The sequence below is a fragment of the Channa argus genome, chromosome 12 (assembly GCF_033026475.1).
Source record: "Channa argus isolate prfri chromosome 12, Channa argus male v1.0, whole genome shotgun sequence".
Classification (NCBI taxonomy): Eukaryota; Metazoa; Chordata; class Actinopteri; order Anabantiformes; family Channidae; genus Channa; species Channa argus.
Genome location: NC_090208.1, coordinates 4,235,711 through 4,247,820, shown reverse-complemented (window position 1 = coordinate 4,247,820; position 12,110 = coordinate 4,235,711). Strand labels below are relative to the sequence as shown.

Here is a 12,110-nt window from a genome sequence, read left to right as displayed (position 1 = left end):
GTGGTGGCGTCACTAACGACGTCATCATAGTCATCATCCAATCCCTGCTCAGCCTGGATGACCAAGGGAGAGGTCATCACCATGGAGACAGGCACGTGTTTTCTTACAGTCAGAAGATTAAAAGTAGAAAATATATAAATTGTGATTAATAGGATGATCAAGTTGACTTAAGTGTTTTTAGGGTGAGTGAGTGGCTCAGAGTTTTACCTTTGCGTCTGTGTCGATATAAAGACACCATGAGGACAGTGGAGATGAAGTATGGACAGAACACCACCAGGTGGAGGATCAGTCTGTAAACAAGATGGAACGAGGTGGAGGCAGGGGGTGGGGGTGTATATAAGTTTGGAACTGCAGATGTGGTCGGAGGTTTTTCTGTGGAGAGAATCAGATCTTCAGGTGAATAAAATGTGGATAAAATAAGTGTTGAAATCAAAGTGAAGCTCCTGACCTGTGACGTAGATCGAGCTGGGTGGAGACTCTCCATGACTGCTGATGTGACACTTGTAGAGGCCTTCATCAGACTTGGTAACATGGTGGATGGTCATGTGACCTGTAGGCTCAGTCCTGATGAGGGAGCCATCTTTATAGAAATCAGCTGGGAGCTTGGAGGGAGGCCTCTTTGTTTGACAGTGCAGAGAGACATCATGTCCCTCCATCACAGGGAGGACAGGACTCTGCAGGATCACTGCTCCACCTCAACACAGACACAAACTACAGCATTTCATCCATTTCCACACAGCTTCATCAACACTAACTCCACAGTCTGATCTTACCAGTGACAGTGATGGTGATGCTGTTACTGGTTGATCCTTCTCTGGACTCACACCAGTAAACTCCACTGTCCAATGGGTTGATGTAGCTGATGTTACAAGAAGAACCAGCAGGTTCTCCCCAACCATCTTCACACGAAGTCCTCTGTCTTTTGGTTGTGTTCCTCCTCAGTGTCCATCCAGCAGAGCTGTCGTCCTCCTCACAGCTCAAAGAGATAGAGTCATGTTGAAACAGCTGAGAGAAGTTGGGACTCACAGTCAGACGAGCTGTGAGAATTCAGCATGTAGTTACCATCATGTTACAAATAAAACTCAACAATCCCAGACATATTATTTATTTACTTATTTTACCTCTCAGCTGAATTAAATTCTGTCTACAATGAAGTAAAGGATGTTCCTCTCTAATTAACATAGAAATCATAGGGTTCTGCTTTGCTGAATCAACACAAATATCATCTATAGGAATGAATATGTCTCTGTAGAACACAGCTGCAATTAGTCCATTTTTAAACATAATTGAAAGGGACAAAACAGAAAACAAGTTTTAATATTTTTATGTGACATAAAAAAAATTTTAATATTTATTTTTTGTGTTACATTTTGCTTTTCTGCCAACATTGTACCTGAACGTTTTTGTTCTGCACAAAGACACATGTGTTGTTTGTGGAATTACAAAGTAAATAATCAGTTATACATGTTTTTGACTCATTTTACAAGAAAAGCTGGTAGTTATGGTTGCAATGGTCTGATAACCATTTCATTTTATTACACAAATTCTATTAGGTTACTGTCAGTAACACAAGAGTTTTATCACCAGTGGCAGAGATATAAAATGAGAAAGTGTCCCAGTCATGTAGCAAGTCTCTGAGTCCAAGTAGCAAACTTTCTACACCAGTACTGACTTTGGGGAACTTTCATTTATGCCACTTTTTGGACAGAATACAGACATTAATTATATTTTTAAAATAATTACATTATTTTGAAAAATGTGTCATTTTATGTTCATGTGTTATTATGTTTTGATGGTTTTATCCAGTCGGATAGTTGTACATGTACTGACCAAACAAAAACAGCTTTGCTTAGAAACTTTACTTATCTTGAGAAATGAAGGAAAGTCTCTACGAGATGTGGCCATTGTAGCAGGTAGTGTGGGGGAATAGAGCACATTTAATCATATGGTTAGATAATTAGCAAACAGTCAACCAAAACAGGCTTATTGAAGAGGACAAGAAGTCACAGGTTGGGTCATGTTTAGAGGACTGTTTAAGATCAGGCCCAATACAATGTACTTTGTAGTAGATAGTGGGTCCTGGGGTCACAAGATCTACAAGAAGCTGCAATAAAAGGGTTTTATTGCTTCACATCTGACATCGTTAGATAAACTAGAAAGGCACAATATTTGAAGTGGGTCTGTCATAACTTTTAGAGATTAACGGGTGGAGCAGTCTTATCACCTGGTGTAAGGTCTGGTGTTTGATTTTATATAAAAATATAAAATGTGTTTATTTCCTTACACATATTGTAACAGTGCTTTGCTTGTTTGCAGGCAGAGCACTGACTGTCATTTATTTTAGTATTGTTGTACATTGTGGTTTGTGGTTTGGTTGAGTTTTAATCCTTCTCTTGTTTCTCGTACTGTGGCAGGTTGGAGCCTCCACCCATGGGTGTGGTTGGTATATTGGGAGTTCACTCACTGTTATACTGCAGGTTTAGTGTTTGTATGGTTTGTTGTGTGGTTACTTCACATTTAGGATTCTTCCAGCCCCCTGCCAGTGGGTGCTTGGTCTCCCGGCTGTAGTATGACTGTGTTCTTCTTTTCCTTGATTTTAAGATTTAATATTGTTGTTTTGTTTTTATTAAATATCTGTTACAGCAGTTGACCCACACTGACTGTTGTGGCCTCTTTATTGAAGCCTCTGTGCTTAATTTATACATTTAATCTTGACTGAGTATCTCAGGATATTCGAGGTCACACCAAGAAATTAAAGATTTTGTTTAAAAGATGTAAACTATAGTCTCCACAGACATGCTGCCACTGGATCCAATCAGGACAGGAGGTACAGTGAAAGGTCAAAGTGTATCTGCCCAAGAAGACAACTATTTACAAGTGTCCTCCTTGAGAAATAGACGCCTCGCTGCACCTGAATTGCCTGCATCGAGAAAACAGTGTGCACAGACACTTTAAGTAGGAGACTCAGGTCAGGTGGACAGTTTCCAAAGAAAAAGAGTTTTTTCCAAGGAAAAAAACTCTGAGAGAAGTTGCCTGGTAAATCAGAAGAAAAGGTTTTACGTGGGCCAAGGGGCACAGACAGTGGAGTCAAAACTTTGACTCATTAGTCCACAAAACTTTGTTCCAAGCAAAGAACCTGTGTGTGATGTAAAGTTCTTGAAGAGATAACAGATGCCTTCTTATCACCATCAGTGATGGAAACCTGATGATCTTGGTTAAAGGAAAGTGGACGATCTGCATCGTGTGAAAAGCCTCCTCAGTCAGCACAGATACCACTGAAGAGATGATATTCTCTCTGGGTAATTTCATCTTGCAGCAAGACAGTGACCCCAAGCATTCTTTCAAAACCTCAACACATCTCTCAAAACAGGGACTTTTCCAACCTCTTTCAAGCAGGCCTTGATTACCCCACTGCTCAACAAGCCTTCTCTTGATCCCTCTGTAGCAGAGAACTACAGACCTGTCTCCCTCCTTCCTTTTCTGGTCAAGACTATGGAACGAGCAGTCTTCAACCAACTCTCAGACTTCCTTTCCAAGAACAACCTCCTCGATGTCAACCAGTCTGGCTTCAAGAGGGGTCACTCCACAGAAACTGCACTCCTGACTGTTGTGGAATATCTTCGAGCTGCAAAAGCCACAGGTCAATCATCTGTCTCAATTCTACTTGATCTATCATCAGCCTCTGACACTGTGAACCTTCAGATACTCTTGTCCAAACTCTCTGACTTGGGCATCTCTGGATCAGCTCTAGACTGGCTTTGTTCTTACCTATCAGGACGAACCTTCAAGGTGTCCTGGCGGGGGCATCTTTCTCACTCTCATAGTCTCTCTACCGCTGTGCCGCAGGGCTCAGTTCTTGGTCCTCTCCTCTTTTCTATCTATACTTCATCCCTAGGTGCCATCATTCACTCACATGGTCTTTCCTATCACTGCTACGCTGATGACACACAGCTCTTCCTGTCCTTTTCACCGGAAGACTCCACTGTCTCATCGCGCATTTCTGCCTGTCTCTCAGACATCTCAGCCTGGATGAGTGAGAGACACCTTCAACTCAACCTCTCCAAGACCGAAGTCCTTGTCTTCCCAGCCAGACCTTTGATGCAACACAACATCAGCGTCAACATTGGATCTACATTGATTGTCCCCACTAATTCGGCCAAAAATCTGGGGGTCATCATCGATGACCAACTGAGCTTTAGTCTCTAGGGCAGCAGATTTCCTCTTTACAACATCAGGAAGATCAGACCCTACATCACAGAATATACAACTCAACTCATTGTACAGGCGCTGGTCACATCTCGTCTTGATTACTGCAACGGTTCAAAATGCGGCAGCTCGCCTCATTTTTAATCAGCCAAAAAAGACCCATGTCACACCACTCTTCAGATCTCTACACTGGCTTCCTGTAGCTGCTCACATCAGGTTCAAAGCTCTGTCTCTTGCTTACAGGGTGGTTAACTCGACAGCTCCCGCTTACCTCAACTCACTCATTCAAGTCTACAATCCTTCTCGCCCGCTGCGGTCTGCCAACGAAAGACGTCTGGTGGTCCCAGCACCGCATAGAAGACACCAAGCAAAACTGTTTAGCGCTATGATCCCACAATGGTGGAATGAGCTACCAAACGCTGCACGCTCAGCAAACTCACTCCCAATATTCAAAAAACTACTGAAAGCTGAACTCTTCCGCATCTTGCTATGCACTTAAATCTCTTAAAAAAAAAAAAAAAATCCTTTCTGCTCTCTTGCACTTGTATCTCGTGAACTGTGAACACTTTTCTGATATGACTTTGCTTTGATGTTTTCTCCTTGACTTAGATTTTTGCTGCCTTGTAGCTCACTTGTAAGTCGCTTTAAAATGTAAATGTGTAACCATTATCTGGAGAAGAAAGTAGCTGCTGGAATACTCTCAGTGAAGGTTTGACCAGCTCAGTCACCAGATCTGAACCTCATTGAGCTGGTGTGGGAGAAGCTGGACTGAAGAGTTCGGGAAAACTGCACAAACAGCACAGCAGAGCTTTGGGAAGTTCTGCAGAAAGCCTGGGAGCAATCACACCTGAATATCTGCAAAACCTGATCAGGAGCCACAGATTTATCAGGCAGTGATTGATTCAAGGGCAGATATTGTTCATGAAACACATGCAAATTCGATTTGAAATTGTTCTTTTTTGTGTTTTGTGACCCATTTACAACCATTTGATTGAATAAAACCTACAAATAACACAAGAAACACACAAGTGTGTCCATAAGTCCATGTGTCATAAACTGCTGTTCTACAGTTAAAACACAGGCTCAACCCTGATGAGAACTAAGCATCTTTTTTCAGTTTTTCACACCAGATATTATCCAAACGGAATGAAGGCTGAGGAGCAAACATCAGAAGCAGCAAAGTGTCCCTTTACCTGCTTTAGATAAGAAGAGGACAAGTTTACTAACCTTGATTTGTTGAGCAGCACAGCAGAGACGTCACAACTAAAGAGAGATCATATCCAGTCTGTAATTATTGGCTTTAATATTACTGCCAGCGTTAACACTAATTCCTTTTAACACCATGAATGTGGCTCCTGTTTTGGTGACCTGTTGCTTCACCTGTGTGAGTGTGTCTGAGTATTAATGCTGACTGATTCTGAACTTGGGCTTGAAGATGTATCAGATGTTAAAGTTGTAGTGTTTCCACTGTGTCTAACAGAGAGTGGGGCAGCTCCTAATATCATATTATTATTATATAACACATGCAAATACATCTCACCTGGTAAGAAGCCAATAAAAGTAGTTCATTAAAACACTATTCAAACAAGTATAAAGGAGAAACAGTAACGTCAGCTCTGCTCACAGTGCTTATATGATTCATCCACTCAGACACACTCACTATGGTGACTGTCACACAAGGTGCTCACCTGTCCCACCGGGACAAACTTCAGCCCGAGGACACTTCAACATGTCTTTATAGTAAACCAGCTGTCTGTCTGTTACACTAATCATTGAACCTGATTTGTCACATAACTTAATAACTGCACAAGTTCTGGTCTATTAGCAGCCTCCACACTAAACCTTCAGCTCTCACTCTACCAGCAGAGACAGACGAATACAAGACACACACCTCTGTGTGTATGTTACATGCTAAAGTTTGCAGACCTTTATTTTGAAATGACAAATAGTCAAACAAAAACTTGGAACATAACATTTAATGCACATTCAGCTTGTGTAAATGTTCCTACATCATCAGAAGTAAAGAAAAAGGTCAAGGAGTGTATAAGAAAAGTTAGAGAATAATGAAAATTATATCAGTGCAAAAGTTTCCAGACGCTTATTTTAAAATGATGAAAAAGCAAAACAAATACTTTACTCAACATAATGTTTAATGCACATTCAGCTACAAAAGTTCCTACATAAAAAACCTGCTACTGAATTCTTATTATATTGTCTAAGTCTTATTTAAATGAATTATTTTCTGTGTTTGTTGGATTTTTTTAAATGTATTTTATTTATTAATGTATTTGTGTCATGTGCAGGTAGCAGGGTTTATTACCTTTAATTTCCTGTTACTGTAGCTTAAGGTGGCTTCACTTCTGGGAAGATGTCACATCACTAATCTATATTTAGTGTGTGGTTATTACACAGAAACTATCAGGACTGTTTTAAAATATACATTTGCTGTAGCTCTTGGTGTTTGATTTAATGTGATATTACCATGATTTTGAGTAGGACAATGTTTCACTGTTATTATGCTACATAGGAAATAGCAAAGTGTTTTCCTACATTAGCTTGTTATTATCAAAATGTTACCTCATTACTTTATTGTTACTGAGCTGTTAATGTAAAGTGCTACAGCAAATGTTCTTATGTGTGTTTCAGCTAAACTGCTAAAATTAAAAGCATTATTTTATCATTTTTATTCAAACAGCCAAAGTTTAACTTTTCCAAATAAACAACATTTTCTGACTAACTAATTTTCTGATTGTCAGCATCCAACAGTCTCTGAAAGCTTTTGTACGTTTCCTGCTTTATGGCGTCAACTTTGTCGTCTTTTAATGCGAAGAGAAGAATAATGGAGTTTAAGATGTAGCTTTACACTTTATGATCTTAAAATAACAATTGCCTTGTTTTACTTTTTAATTCATTTTAATATTTACTTTTTAAATTATTAATCATCATCTTTTTTAATCCTAATCAATAAACCTTTTTTAATTTGCACTTCTTGACAAATGTTGGATCCTATGACCTCTTAATCATTTATCAACGTGTATCTCTCCATTGTTTTACAGCTCATAGTATAAATAAGACAAACTATGATTGTAATGATTTGAATCAGAGATTGTACTTACAAAGCAGCCACTGCAGAGATGTTTCATCCATTGTAGCAGTTGGTGATATGAGCTGAAAAACTGTTCACAGCTTCACTTCCTTCCTCTTTGTAGGTGAGTTTGTTGGTGTGTTATCTTCTTTATAGTGGTTGGTGAGAAAGACCTTATTAGGTTAAACGTCATCTCACAGAAGAGTCAATATTTTCTCAAAGCCTAGACAGAATATAGGGAGAGTTCTGCCAAACCTTGATCTCAAATTTGACTGAATGCCACCAGTGAAAACATTCACCTGAACAAAAATGCTTTTGCTCTTTAGAAACATGTTAGTTATCTTAATGTTGATGCGTGTTGGAAGGAGGTAGAGAGGCTGAATCGGGGTTGGACATGCTGGAGTGACGTGAAGTTTCAAACTGAGGGATGTGCAGGGTTTTGGGACATTGTCCACATTGAGCATGAATTCAGTTTAACACGACTTCACACATCCATCAGTGAGGCTGCATCTTTTAGGGGGATGAAGGGTGTTCAGCTGGATTCCTGGTTGCTGTGGAAGGTGTCAGAAAACCGTGAGTGCCCCTCATCATAACATACATCATCATAACCCCCGCACGCCTCCTTCTTTGTGTCTGCTTCACTGGGTGGACAATCTAACTTCTTCTCACTTCTTCGCTGCCTCCTTCCAATGCACACTGCTAAAAAGATAACTAGTGTTTCTGCATTGTGTCACACAGTACTCAAAGGAGTTTAACACCAAGTGCTTTCATTTCTATACAGCTTATAGTTCATTTGGTAAGTCTTTATAAAGTTTGGGGGTTAAAGTCATCAAACCTTGACTTACTGTAAACTCAAAGTGCACTGACTCACATGCTGTCAAACGACTCCAATAGAAGAGGAGCCATCTGCTGGGAAAGTCGTGTGTAGGATTTATATGATAAACCGTCTGTTCCTGTTCTTCTTCTTTTCTCTCTGAGGTAATATTTTGTAAAGATTCAAAGAATATTCTGAAGTTTACAATCATCTATAAAAAGGAGCAAAAGTTATATGAATAATAACAATAATCATCATCATCAGACTATATTCTTTGGGTCAGCTGTTATGGTTTCATTCATTTTTATTTCATCAATAGAGTTGATCATGTACATCAATCATGTATTGTAGAATAAACTGTTCTCACCGTTGGTAAAATGGTGGACTGACACCTGGGATGTTTCTTTATAGCAGCCAATTTAACATACGTTCACATCAACAGACTAAACCTCGACATAGTTTAACACGGACACCAAATATCCCAACAGTGAAAAGTGAAACACAATGACACAAAGTTTGTTTGAGGGTGTGAACCCATGTTTAGTGTGGAGGCTGCTAATAGACTCCACCAGTTATTGTTCAGTTGTTAGGTTATGTGACAAATCAGACTAAATGATGAACAAACAGACAGTTAGTGATTAGACAAACTCACTGTGGTTAACACAAATCCATGATCAGCCAGTACCCAGATACTTTTATTGGTGGTTTCTCATCGGCTGTATTTGCTTGTTATGATACAGCCAGTCAGCAAAGAAACATCACAACCATAACTTTACATCAGTTCATCTCACTGCACTATTCAGCTGCAGATAAGCTTTGCTACTCAGAGCTGAGGTGAAGCAGAAATGTCATCATGAGATAAGCTGTGTTCATGGCATTAAAAAAGTTAGTGGTGTTAAATAATCTTCTGTAATCTGTAAGTTTTGTTCCCTCCCTGTCTGTCTACCTGTTCCATCATTAACCTTATATTCAATCAACTCATTTTACCTTCCAACTCCTTCACTTGTTCTGGGTCCAATAAATCAGTTATTGAAAATGTTATAACAACAACAGAATGTTTCTGTTGTGCAGCTGTGAACCACCACAATAAAAGTCACACCACATGTAATAGCTACATATATAAAAAAAACAGCCTTCTGGCTCTTTTATTGTGGCCCTTTAGAGCTTTATAGTTAGATTTTTGTAAAGTATCTGTGGTATTTTGTGTCACACATACACTTATGAACAGCATGTGCAGCTGTGGATCATATTTCTAGTTTGTTCAGTGATGATTTCAATTCAGTGTGATGGAAAAACCTCGACCCAGAATACTGTCAATGACTCAACAGTCAGTTGTCAGAGAGTAGGAGCTATGAGTTAATAAAAAAGTCTACAATTACAAAAATAAAGTATGAAACAATAGAGCACAATAACAAATAAAAGTTTTTTTAGAACAAAATGTGAGAGAAGACATTTCAAATTGTTCACCTTTTGCTTGCATTGTTCATTGACTTTGGAAATACTTAAATTCTAAATTCTAAAGTCTGGTACATCAAGCAGAAGCTGTTACCATTGTGTTTAGCAGTAAAGAAAATGTACCTTTGTACCTGTTCTGAGACACTGTACACATGTTTGATTCCCTGTTTAAACTTGTTCCTGCCCCGGTCTGTTCTGGCACATGCACATTTCTTTTTTGTCTTTGCTGAGTTTGTTTGCACTTTTTTGACAGGTTTCCCTGCTGTACACCCAAGTTTAGCTTCCCTAGTTTTTTATATATCTCTGCTTAATGGTTGTTCTTGTGGTTTTGTTCACTTTCATTAGATTTCTGCTTATTTCCTGAGCTCTTGTTTGTTCCCCAACTCATGTTCACCCTTGTTAATGTACACACCTGGTTATAATTAGCCCTTTTATTTATGTAGTCTGGTTACTCTTAGTTCCACAGCTTAGCTTCCATTTAGTTTTCCCTTATTGTCTGGTCTCTATTTATGTTATTTACGTGTTTCTGTTTATATTCGTTTTGTCTTCACTCTTAGGAAGGAATCTAAACTAACTAAAAGTGATCTAATCAAAAAAATTAAAAAAGGCACAATAAAATTCAGTCTGTGTTTTCTCACTTGGCTCCATCCTTAAATTAAACCTGACAACTGGCTGAACTGTAGCTGACACATGGTCATTAGAAGCCTCCATGGATCTGATCTTTTTTGTCTTCACCACCATCAAGCTCCACTTCTGAACAGATCAGAGACAGCAAGTTGTAAATGACCTCCTGTGTGGTCACAAAATTGTCAAACTCCCTTTAGCAATACAGCAGTTTCAATATTTCCTCACTAAGATGAATGATTAAGAACATCATTAACATCTTTAGTAAACTAATCAATCACCTGGTGATCACATAAACTGACAGATCAAACGATGAATTGCCACATATCAAATAAAGACCACAGACCTTGAATAATGAAAAGACATTGAATGAATCATTAAAGATAAAGAACCTCCACACACATGAAATGCAGCTTTTTCCTTTTTATTCTAAGGTCTGTTTCTCACTTCTCCATTGGATGTTGCAGTTTCATCGTTTGACGCAGGCCTTTGTTGGTCATTTCCACCTTATTTGTGTTTCGAGGTGTTGGTTCATTGTTAGATGTTTGCTGTGTGCTTGGCCTGTCAGTCAAACCTGTTGTCAAGCAATGGGCCAAATCAGGGGGCAGGACCAGTCCAGGACCAGGATCAGGACTTATATATATATTCAACTAAAGCTCATCTTATTGATCAGTGATGATGTGGTTTTCACATCAACATATCATCTGAGTCCTAGTGAGGTACAAGTCCTGTGGCAGAGTGTCCAAAGGTTCCAGCAACATCCAGGAGAGGACATTCTTCCTGGACCCATTGTCCAGCTCTACACTGAGGCACCACCCACACTGTGTCACCTGTCAGTGTCACAGTCGCAGCTTTTGGACTTCAGTTTTCTTTAGCTTTACTTTCTGCTGCTGGCTTCTATTTTGTTAACCCTCGGCACCACATCCCAGTTAGTTTCTTCAGCTTCTTGTTTCTCATTAACCCTGATTGTTTTCACATGTGCCCCCATGTACTTATACCCAGCTTTCCCCACTGTTCCCTGCCAGATCGTCTCTCCTTCCTCCTCTGAGAACGGTCACAAAACTCTACAGCTCAGTGGTCCCACGATGGTGCAACAAACCACAAAACTCTGCACGTTGCAAACTCTGCTTCTCTGCTCAGTTAGTTAAATGTGGCTTTTTCTTTCATCTGTTTCTGAACATTACTTTTCTACACTTGTTTTCACACTCTAAACTTGTTGGACATAAATATAAATCAGACTGATGAAACTGTTGCTTCACTTTGATTCTTCTTAAAAGCACATGGTGTCCTAATTCACTTTGCAGCAAGACATTTGTTTCCTGCAATAATAAACAGTGTGAAATAAAATGCTCTTCTGAGGAATGATAAGACAAACGAACATAATCATTTTACAGCTGATTGTAAATATAATGCAGTTAATATTATTATTATTCATTAAAATATTCATAATAAATCATTTAATTTCGACAGCATGGTAGTGGAGTGGTTAGTGTTGTTGCCTCACAGCTAAAAATGTCTCTAGTTTGAATCCTTTTTTCTGTTGTGAACAAATTGTTGTAAATGTACATGTCAGCTCAGCCAAATTGGCCTGTACAGATAAAGAAATAATAAAAACGTATAATACATTAATATTAAAATAAAAAAGATCATATTAATGAATAAAATCAAATAGGTAATTAAAAATCTTATTTATTGTGAAAATTAATTAAAAATGAATCTGTTGATCACACTAACAACCTCAAACTATGGTTCATACTGTAAGTGCTGCAGCTCATTGACAAACAGCCACAGTCTGAGCTTAGATCATAAGAGCTCAGTGATCTATGATCAGAATAATCCACTCTCTGCAGGAGACACAGAAAACTCCACACTGTACAGATAATTATAAAATGGCAGCTCAACTGTGAAAACCAATGCTTTGATATT

At 38.9% G+C, this 12,110-nt stretch overlaps 1 protein-coding gene across 1 annotated transcript in view; it reads right to left on the bottom strand.

Moving 5' to 3' along the window:
• LOC137137822 (uncharacterized) overlaps positions 1-12,110 on the bottom strand; it is a 106,899-nt gene that overhangs the window by 63,337 nt on the left and 31,452 nt on the right. The window lies entirely within an intron of this gene.